The sequence below is a fragment of the Anomaloglossus baeobatrachus genome, chromosome 2, assembly GCF_048569485.1.
Source record: "Anomaloglossus baeobatrachus isolate aAnoBae1 chromosome 2, aAnoBae1.hap1, whole genome shotgun sequence".
Classification (NCBI taxonomy): domain Eukaryota; kingdom Metazoa; phylum Chordata; class Amphibia; order Anura; family Aromobatidae; genus Anomaloglossus; species Anomaloglossus baeobatrachus.
This window is the reverse complement of record NC_134354.1, coordinates 107,467,044-107,478,454: the sequence shown is the minus strand read 5'-3', so window position 1 is coordinate 107,478,454 and position 11,411 is coordinate 107,467,044.

Below are 11,411 nucleotides of genomic sequence, written 5' to 3'. Positions count from 1 at the left end.
CCGCTTTTAGAAAACCCTTGTTTGAAAAAAAAAAAAAAAAATTGTCCTTCACTCACTCTGTCCGGGTCAAACAATCAATGCCATTGCTCCAAGGGTCTGTTTTTTGTCTGTAGCATGGATGTCACATTGACAGCTGTCACATGGAGTTGTGCATGCCGACCGTGTCATGGTGGCGTCAGGCCCCGCTCACATTGCAGAATCTGAAACTCCATCCTATGGTTTCTCTAATGTTTCTGATCAACTCAGGCAGACCCCGGCGTCGACCTGCTGTGTGCTCAGTCATAGCCAGGCTAGCAAGAGTTTAGTTTACCTCTGCTAAACTGTTCATTAGGCTTCTTTATCACATGTTGTAAGGAAGCCAATCACCTCTGGTCCTGTCATTTTTAGGCTGGAGGAAATCTTCTACCTTCGCCAACTATAGTTTATGCTGTGTTGGTTTGTGAGTTGTGGTATCCTGGACTTGCTGGAGAAAGAGTTGCTTTGTGATTGGTGTTGTTGTGGAGTTACGCGTGGTCTTGTTGTTTCCACACTGCTCTTGTTTTAGTCCTAATCTCTTATTGTCTTATACCTATTGTGAGGTGTCAACCGGCTGTATTACAAAGGGCCGGTATGGTTTGCAGAAGCGTGGGTGCTCTGCAGTGTGAAGTTGGCTGGGACCTGTGGCTCCACAGGATTGCATTACAGGCAGAGCCATGGAAGGGGTGTGATGCTGATTACACACTCCTTACCACCTGTGGGTGTGGCTCCAGGGGTTAAAGCAATCCTGTCTCTGAACCTGGGTAGAGTGTGTCTAGGGCAGTCTAGAGAGAGACTGGCTCTAGACTTCCAGGGTGTGTGCTGGAAACGGGGAGAGCAGAAGCAGGGTGTTTTGCTCTGCTCAGGAGACCTTCTCCTGAAGGAAGGGGCTTTTAGGTCCATGTGCAAAGCCTGGCTGGAGCCAGGGGGGACTTGGTAAGGACACTAGCCGCCTTCAGAGGAAGGTAACCCGGATTGGACTTTAAGGATATAGCCAAGTACTGACAAGGGTCAGTGACACGTGTGAGGAAGTCCAAGAGTGTGTGGACTTTACGTTATGTGTTGGACTTTGAGGATAAAGCCAAGGCATGGCATCTTTCTGTTATGGGACCTAGCACGGTTTATTTGAGCTGTTAATAAACCATATGGTCTGTTAAAGAGACAAATTGTTCCGGTGTGCGTTAATCCCGATACCTGACGTGTGGCCCCCATACACTCGGGGCCCCACATCGTTACACTATGTGATTTGCACACTTCTGGCCACATTCTGACTAGATATGTCTGGCATAGCTCAATACACTTGTATTAAGCGAGGTTGCGGCCATCTAGTCGGCACGTAACCACATATATGCAAATCACACACTTGAGGTCATGTGCCCGCCACCGGAAAATCTTCACAGCTGAAGTGCGTACGATGGGAGGATTCACAAGTCTGCAGTCACATAGAGTGTCAAATAGAGGGACTGCAGACTTGTACCCTAAGGCCGGACAACCCCTTTAATGAAGTTATGCAGCAGTTGGAGGAAAAGAGGGAGGCGCTTCATTTCAAAGAGGTTCTGCAGCAGGTATAGTGTTTAAGACATGGTATATTCTGATGGTTTCTACGGAGCTTTTTTTGAGAAGAGTAAGGTTGAGTTCACATTTGCGTTGGAGCCTCCTGCATCACAGATTACACATGTTGCGAAATTCTGCATAAATCGATGGAATCAGACTGGCACTGATGGTGGCCGTCACGCAACAGATATGTCCCTGGCATTAATTTTGTTTTTCTGTTCCTAATACGGAATTGATAATGCTGCTGTGAACCCAGTCTGAGACCTCGCTCCCACTTGTGTTTAATACGGGGGAGTGCAAGCCGATAAAACATCAAATTAAACTTGCACCAATGTTATTCAATAAGGCAGTGTCTATAACCAACTATTTCTTCAGTAGTTATCTGGCTGAATAAAAAAATCTCAGATGACCTCGTATATCGCACAAGACTCGCCAATGCAAGTCTATTGGTGCAAGAAAAAAAAATGGACGGCACACTCACCATCCATATGCAGTCTCTTTTTTTACGGATACATCACCATTCTGTAGCATAAGACACTTGTAACTGGTCCTGAAAATTATTGTACAATAATAGCTGAGAAAAAAACGCATGTAATACGGATGCTAGGCAAGAAAATAATGCACACTCGCATGACATGGAATACCAAACAGATTTCACTCGTCCAACTTTTTTGGATGAAAATGGGTGTGATTTTTTATATGCAAGTGGGAGCGAGGCCTAAGGAGAAGTATCATGCACCTGTCATGATTCTGTGCAGAGCATCTCACAGACTTGGAAATGCTCTGCAGCGCTTACAGACCTGGCAGTGTCTCTATTCCTTTGTGCAGAGCATCTTGCCTTTGGAGATGCTCTGCTATGCCACCCTTGATACTGAACTGGCAGCTTGGTTATTACACAGGGGTCCAGGTTGGTTGTGGAAGGTGCTGGTTACTCAGCTGTTCCACCTTTCAGGTAATTGCTCAGGCTTCTTTACTGAGCATTCTCCCCAAGAACTCTGCCAGTTGTATTATCTGGCTCTGTTGTAGCTTGTGTGTCTGTTTTTTGTTCTGATCTTATTATTCTGACCCTGGGCTGTTATTGGACTTCTCTCTGCCCGCTCCCTATTCCTGTTGTGTTCTCCTGCCTTTGACTTGAACCGTTACTTGACCACGTCTCTGTTTGCTCCCTTTATCTACTACGTGCTCCCCTGGTATTTGACCCTCGGTTTGTGACCGGACTTCGCTCCTGATTACCCCTCATGAATATATATGACCTCCTGTTACCAGACCCCGGCTTTCTTGACTACCCTTCCACCCTTATGACCCCATAAGGTAGTGACTAGCGTTCCAGCACCTTCATGTAGCGACTACATAATCCGATATTTCTAGTGATTGACATAATATATTTCTTTAAGAAGTTCTGCAGCAGAGTTGTGTATATAATAATAATAAATTATACAATAGACATGAAATTATAAAGTAAACTAGGAGTGATGTGAGAAATGTGTGACCTGTATAAATGATATTAATATATTTCTACCTTAGTATGTACAAATATGTCCTCTATTATTTGATGTGTTCTTCATACTAATCACTAATGTCCTCCCACTTGTACCGTTCCCTGTGAGCAATCCCTTTCACAGATGTGTGAGCCCACGTTGTTAAGAATCAGCATAAGACCCTGTAATGCGGTGAGTCAGGCAGGGGGCGACATACTTTTGTGTGGACCACTTTTCGTGTTGTAGAACAGTTCTCCCCCCACAACTACTATATCGTCAGTTGAATTTAATGATCCAAACAGCACAGAAAACTCCAGAGAATCCGCGTCATATAATTAGATGAACTATTACTCTACTTTTCTCTGTACTTAATAGGAGATTTCATATCACAGAATATCCCAGTTTGTCTGTTGGCGGCTTCAAAACTGCTGTGAAGCTCATTGGATCCCAGGGGTATAATGACGATAATAAAATATGATCCTGAGCTTGAAGCAGACAACTTTGGGGCTTTTATGAAATCAGTCCCATGAATGAAGTGTTCAGCACTTTAACAGAAAGTGATCTCGAAATGTAAAACCATTTATAATTTATAGCGGTCTCCGTGTCCGTCTGTGCAGACCTCATCAACGATAAGTAACAATTACTACATAAAAAAAGCTGTTTTTTATTTTTTTCTCATTTTCTTAGATAGCATTTACTCCTAAGATAAAAAAATATGAGTCCTAAGGAAGGGGTTGTTTCCTCTTCGATGATCTGGCTCTGGAGACACGCAAGAGACAGCTGATTTTTCTTTGTTTGGGGAGGAACAAATACAGTAGTTGTTGTTTTCACATATTTCCTGCAATGGCAGCTTTAGGGAAAATGCAGCGTTAGTCTTTGTTCACATGGCCTTTCTGACATTACATTTGTTTCTGCCGTTTTAGCAGAAGACAAGTGGAATAAGTGATCCACTGAATTAACCCCTTCAGCCCCAAGCCTATTTTGACCCTAAAGACCAGGCCATTTTTTGCAATTCTGACCAGTGTCACTTTATGAGGGTATAACTCTGGAACGCTTCAGCGGATCCCGGTGATTCTGAGATTGTTTTTTCGTGACATATTGGGCTTCATGTTAGTGGTAAATTTAGGCCGATATTTTTTGCATTTCTTTGTGAAAAAAACGGAAATTTCGCGAAAATTTTGTAATTTTCAAACTTTGAATTTTTATGCTCTAAAACCAACGAGACATATGACACAAAATAATTAATAAATAACATTTCCCACATGTCTATTTTACATCAGAACAATTTTGGGAAAAAAAAAAAAAAATTAAGGAAGTTATAGGGGTTCAAAGTTTGAGCAATTTCTCATTTTTACAACAAAATTTACAAAGCCACTTTTTTTAGGGACCATCACATTTGAAGCAATTTTGAAAGGTCTACATGACACAGAACACCCAAAAGTGACACCATTCCAAAAACGGCACCCCTCAGGCTACTCAAAACCACATTCAAGAAGGTTATTAACCCTTCAGGTGCTTCACAGTAACTAAAGCAATGTGGAAGGAAAAAATGAACATTTTACTTTTTGCAACAAAAATGTTAATTTAGCCTCAAATATTGCATATTCACAAGGGTAGCAGGATTAAATGAACCCCCAAAATTTGTTGGGCAATTTCTACTGAACACGCAGATACCTCATATGTGGCGAAAAACCACTGTTTGGGCGCACGGCAGGACTCGGAAGGGAAGGAGCGCCATTTGACTTTTTTGAACAGAAAATTAGCTGGAATCGTTAGCCGCACCATGTTGCGTTTGGAGAGCCCCTGAGGTGCCGAAACAGTGGAGCTCCCCCACATGTGACCCCCATTTTGGAAACTAGACCCCTCATGGAATTTATCTAGATGTTTATTGAGCACTTTGAGCCTCTGGGGGCTTCACAAAAGTTAATAGAGTTGAGCTGTGAAAATAAAAAAAACATTTTTTACCACAAAATTGTTACTTCAACCAGGTAGCTTTTTTTTCACAAGGGTATCAGGAAAAATTGCACCATAAAATGTATTGTGCAATTTCTCCTGAGTACACAGACACCTCATATGTGGTGGAAATAAAATGTTTGGGCGCACAGCAGGGCTCGGAAGGCAAGGAGCGTCATTTGACGTTTCAAACGCAAAATTGTCTGGGATAATTAGCGTATTCAATGTTGCGTTTGGAGCCCCCCTGAGGTGCCGAAACAGTGGAGCTCCCCCACATGTGACCCCATTTTGGAAACTAGACCCCCATGGCATAGAAAAAAACAAACAGCGGAAGATGGGGGGGGGGCGGCAGATGGGGCGGCAGCAGATGGGGGGGGCAGCGGCATATAAAGGGAGCATCTGTGATTGTGAGACGGCGGCTGGGATAGGGTGGGGGCGGATGGGAGAGGGCGCAGTGGATGCAGGAGCGGCAGAGGATGGGGGGAGGGAGCGGGTGGGGGGGATGGGTGGGAAGGGGAGTGGGAGGTGAGATTGGGGATAGTTACCCTACAGGATGGATCTAGGCAGCTGGATCACAGGAGATGAAGGAGGCAGCAGATCGGGGAGCGTGAGAGGTGGGGGAGGGAGCGCAGCGCAGATCACGGAGGAGACAGGTGAGCAGAGAACGGATCACGGAGGAGACAGGTGAGCAGAGCACAGATCACGGGGGTGAGAGGTGGAGGGAGAGTGGACAGCAGATCACGGGGGTGACAGGGGAGGGAGCGCAGATCACGGGGGAGACAGGTGAGCAGAGCACCGATCACGGGGGTGAGAGGTGGAGGGAGAGTGGACAGCAGATCACGGGGTGACAGGTGAGGGAGCGCAGATCACGGGGGAGACAGGTGAGCAGAGCGCAGATCACGGGGGTGAGAGGTGGAGGGAGAGTGGACAGCAGATCACGGGGGTGACAGGGGAGGGAGCACAGATCACGGGGGTGACAGGGGAAGGAGCACAGATCACGGCGGTGACAGGGGAGGGGGCGGGTAGCTGACCACGGGGGTGACAGGGGAGGGAGCGCACATCACGGCGGTGACAGGGGAGGGAGCGCACATCACGGCGGTGACAGGGGAGGGAGCGCACATCACGGCGGTGACAGGGGAGGGAGCGCACATCACGGCGGTGACAGGGGAGGGAGCGCACATCACGGCGGTGACAGGGGAGGGAGCGCACATCACGGCGGTGACAGGGGAGGGAGCGCACATCACGGCGGTGACAGGGGAGGGAGCGCACATCACGGCGGTGACAGGGGAGGGAGCGCACATCACGGCGGTGACAGGGGAGGGAGCGCACATCACGGCGGTGACAGGGGAGGGAGCGCACATCACGGCGGTGACAGGGGAGGGAGCGCACATCACGGCGGTGACAGGGGAGGGAGCGCACATCACGGCGGTGACAGGGGAAGGAGCGCACATCACGGCGGTGACAGGGGAGGGAGCGCACATCACGGCGGTGACAGGGGAGGGAGCGCACATCACGGCGGTGACAGGGGAGGGAGCGCACATCACGGCGGTGACAGGGGAGGGGGCGGGTAGCTGACCACGGGGGTGAGAGGTGGGGGGAGCATGCAGCACATCACGTAGGGGAGGGGGCGAGCAGCACATCACGGAGGGGAGGGGGCGAGCAGCACATCACGGAGGGGAGGGGGCGAGCAGCACATCACGGAGGGGAGGGGGCGAGCAGCACATCACGGAGGGGAGGGGGCGAGCGAGCAGCACATCACGGAGGGGAGGGGGCGAGCAGCACATCACGGAGGGGAGGGGGCGAGCGAGCAGCACATCACGGAGGGGAGGGGGCGAGCGAGCAGCACATCACGGAGGGGAGGGGGCGAGCAGCACATCACGGAGGGGAGGGGGCGAGCGAGCAGCACATCACGGAGGGGAGGGGGCGAGCAGCACATCACGGAGGGGAGGGGGCGAGCAGCACATCACGGAGGGGAGGGGCGAGCGAGCAGCACATCACGGAGGGGAGGGGGCGAGCAGCACATCACGGAGGGGAGGGGGCGAGCGAGCAGCACATCACGGAGGGGAGGGGGCGAGCGAGCAGCACATCACGGAGGGGAGGGGGCGAGCGAGCAGCACATCACGGAGGGGAGGGGGCGAGCGAGCAGCACATCACGGAGGGGAGGGGGCGAGCGAGCAGCACATCACGGAGGGGAGGGGGCGAGCGAGCAGCACATCACGGAGGGGAGGGGGCGGGCACCGATCACGAGGGGGAAGGGCCGGGCAGCAGATCGGAGGGAGCACTATGACAGATGGAGGAGGACAGGGTGCACGATCCCTGTCCTCCTCCATCTGTCATAGTTCCACCGCTCCCTCCGATCTGCTGCACGGAGGTGAGGGGCCGGGCAGCAGATTGGGGGGAGCGGTGGCACTGTGGCAGATGGAGGGCGGCGGCGGCAGCGTATCGGGAGGTGTGGGGGTGAGGGTGCGGGCAGGAGATCGGGGAGACAGGTGGCAGATCGCGGAGGGCAGCGGCGGCGGATCGGGACGCTTTTCGTACAGTGCAATGGCAGCGCGGCAACTTCCGGGTCCCATGCTCCGGTCTCATAACAGCATGGGACCGGAGCTTGTCGCCCTGCCATTGCACTGTGTACACTCACTGTTCTCAGTGTGCTGGCGTGCTGCAGGGACAAGTGAAGCTGATGGGGGCGGTCACAGGCAACAGCTCCACTGTGATTGGAGAAATCGGTCACAAGGCCGATCTCTCCAATCAGAGCATTGGAGCTGGGGGAGGGTGATCCAGTGAGGTCACCCAGCTCCAGCCAATGGCCAGTGCTACAGCTGCACTGGCCAGGGCTGGATTTCAATGTTTCAGTCATTTTAAATGGCTGGAACATTACAGTGGCTGTGATTGGTTGAGCAGCGTTCGTCAGCCAATCACAGCCTCCGTAGGTCCGGGGAGGAGGCACCACCCCTCCTAAGGTCAGGAACAGGTCCCCTCCTCCCCGAATCTGCGGTTTTTGTTAACATATTGCAGTCACCGGAGGCTCCGGTGCCGCGATTCCGCCATGACGGAAAGATCCGTCCTTGGTCGTTAAGGCCCAGGGCACAAGGACGGATCTTTCCGTCCATGGTCGTGAAGGGGTTGAAGGGAACCTGTCACCAGATTTCGTGACTATAAGCTGCGTAAAAAAAATAGTATTGTGTATCAGCTCACCACTTCAGAAGTCCAGAAGGGTCCAGGGGGTTCCAATGAGCAGGAACACGGAAATCTGTGGCCGGAATCCACATGAGTTTGTGAGGACAAAAAAAGTGGTGATCCAGCACCAAATAAAATTCAAACTTTCTTCTTTATTTCATTGTTTAATATAAGTGAAAAAGAGGGGGATACACCATCTCCATAAAAGCGTAAATCACAAGATGCGTTTCGAACACATTGGTGTTCTTGATCACTAGAATACTTCCTTTCCTTTGGCAAAATGGGTCAGAAGAGAGATTTGACGGGCTCTGAAAAGTCCAAAATTGTAAGATGTCTTGCAGAAGGATGCAGCAGTCTTGAAATTGCCAAATGTTTGAAGCGTGATCACTGAACAATCAAGCATTTCATGGCAAATAGCCAACTGGGTCGCAAGAAGCGTGTTGGGCAAAAAAAGCGCAAAATAACTGCCCATGAATTGAGGAAAATCAAGCGTGAAGGTGCCAAGATGCCATTTGCCACCAGTTTGACCATATTTCAGAGCTGCAACGTTACTGGAGTATCAAAAAGCACAAGGTGTGCCATACTCAAGAATATGGCTAAGGTAAGGAAGGCTGAAAAACGACCACCTTTGAACAAGAAACATAAGATAAAACGTCAAGACTGGGCCAAGAAAGATCTTAAGACTGATTTTTCAAAGGTTTTATGGACTGATGAAATGAGAGTGACTCTTGGTGGGCCAGATGGATGGGCCAGAGGCTGGATCAGTAAAGGGCAGAGAGCTCCACTCCGACTCAGACGCCAGTAAGGTGGAGGTGGGGTACTGGTATGGGCTGGTATCATCAAAGAAGAACTTGTGGGACCTTTTCGGGTTGAGGATGGAGTGAAGCTCAACTCCCAGACCTACTGCCAGTTTCTGGAAGACAACTTCTTCAAGCAGTGGTACAGGAAGAAGTCGGTATCGTTGAAGAAAAACATGATTTTCATGCAGGACAATGCTCCATCACATGCATCCAACTACTCCACAGCGTGACCGGCCAGTAAAGGTCTATAAGATGAAAAAATAATGACATGGCCCCCTTGTTCACCTGATCTGAACCCCATAGAGAACCTGTGGTCCCTCATAAAATGTGAGATCTACAGGGAGGGAAAACAGTACACCTCTCGGAACAGTGTCTTGAGGCTGTGGTGGCTGCTGCACGCAATGTTGATCGTAAACAGATCAAGCAACTGACAATCTATGGATGGTAGGCTGTTGAGTGTCGTCAGAAAGAAAGGTGGCTATATTTGCCACTCATTTTTTGGGTTTTGTTTTTGCACGTCAGAAATGTTTATTTCTAAATTTTGTGCAGTTATATTGGTTTACCTAGTGAAAATAAACAAGTGAGATGGGAATATATTTATTTTTTTATTAAGTTGCCTAATAATTCTGCACAGTAAAATAAAACTTGCCTAATAATTCTGCACACAGTGTATAAGAGCCCACTGGTGGTGGCCGCAACTTATAGTCACCAAATCCGGTGACAGGTTCCCTTTAAGTATACGTTGGAAGCAGAGGGGCCCCATTGATTATTATGGGGTCCATCTGGGTTTGTTAGAGCAAAATAAAAAGCATTTAATTTTGCATTATAAACACTGGACACCAAATGGACCTCTTATTAATCAATGAGGCCCCTTTGCATTCCTTTTCATAACTTATGCAGACGATCGCTCATTCTGTTTGTCGCTTCTTAAAATAGAACAGACAAATGTAACCTAAGAACCTCGATTAAATGATAACATTTGTGATTATTCTTTATGTAGATATATTTGCTCTTCAAAAAGCTGGGTGATGAGAAATATGGCTAGAGTCGAACATATCATTGGTGCAACCTGTGTAGCCGCCCAAGAGGTTATGGGGCCCCTTTCCCACCTCCAAGGTAGATGGAATTGAGCGTTTTGATAAGTTACGGGACTCTTATTGGCCCATATACTGTTTTTGCACAGGGGCACTTTTCTGTCTATATCTACCAGTGATCCACAGATATATATTGGCCGATTCATCAAGCAGTTGATACCAGTATTCTGGCCTATAGCTGCTTGAAACGCAAAGCTGAAGGTGTGCAAAAATGTTTTGCCATTTTTACACCAGTCCCGGGAAGCTATGCCATCTTTTTTGAAATAGAGAGCAGAGTTCAGCTGGATGTAAACTTTGCTTACCGCGTCCAATACATTTATGCCACAAAGGTTTTATAAATTATGACAAAAGTATAAGTCAGTTCTTGGCTTAAGTACATTTCTTATGGTGGCACATAACAGCTGAAAGAACCAAATTCATTAAGAGACTGAAGTTCCAATAGTTTTGATCACCTTACTTGAACCAAAACTTCATCAAGATGTCACACGGAGATTTTTACAAACTTTGTTGCCTGTCACGGCGGCGTCAGGTTCTGTTCAGACTACAAATTCTGACACTCCGATTGATAACTTCCGTGGTGTCTGTACTCAATACAGGCAGACTCAGACGCTGACCTACCGTGTGGTTATTCATAGGCAGGCTAGCAAGAGGTAAATCTCTGCTAGTCTGCTTGTTAGTCTCCTTTGATCACATGTTCAGGGGAAGCCAATCTGGTCCCCTCATATATATGCTGGCTAGATCCTTCCACCTATGTCAGCTATAGTTTATCTTAATCACATGTCTCCAGACCACGTCGGATGATCTGCTCCCTCCCAGCCAGCCCTGCAAATGTAACCTCCACATTTAAATAAAGAATTCCTTGCACAGCAAGAACTTGGTGAGTGCAGTTTTCTCTATAAGTTCACGACTTTTTGTTTTTACCTTCCTGCTCTTGCTGATTCTTGAATCTCTCATTATCTATTCCTGTGTGTGTGGAGCGTAACAGCGTTTTGGTTTTCCCTTGTCTGTCATTATCTGTTTAACATCACACTCCTGCCCCATCCTTCCCTGGTGGGAGGAAGGTTCATTGTAGTACTGGTCAAGAACATAGCCAGGAATGGGACTCAGGCATCTCCCCCATCAAAAGTAACCCTGAAGGGGGCTTTACACGCAACGACATCGCTAACAAGATGTCGTTGGGGTCACGGAATTCGTGACGCACATCCAGCCTCGTTAGCGACGTTGTTGCGTGTGAAACGTACGAACGTCCGCTAATTATCAAATTTACTCACCTAATCGTTGATCTTTGACACATCCTTCTAATCCAAAATACTGTTGCTGGACGCAGATTGTTCGTCGTT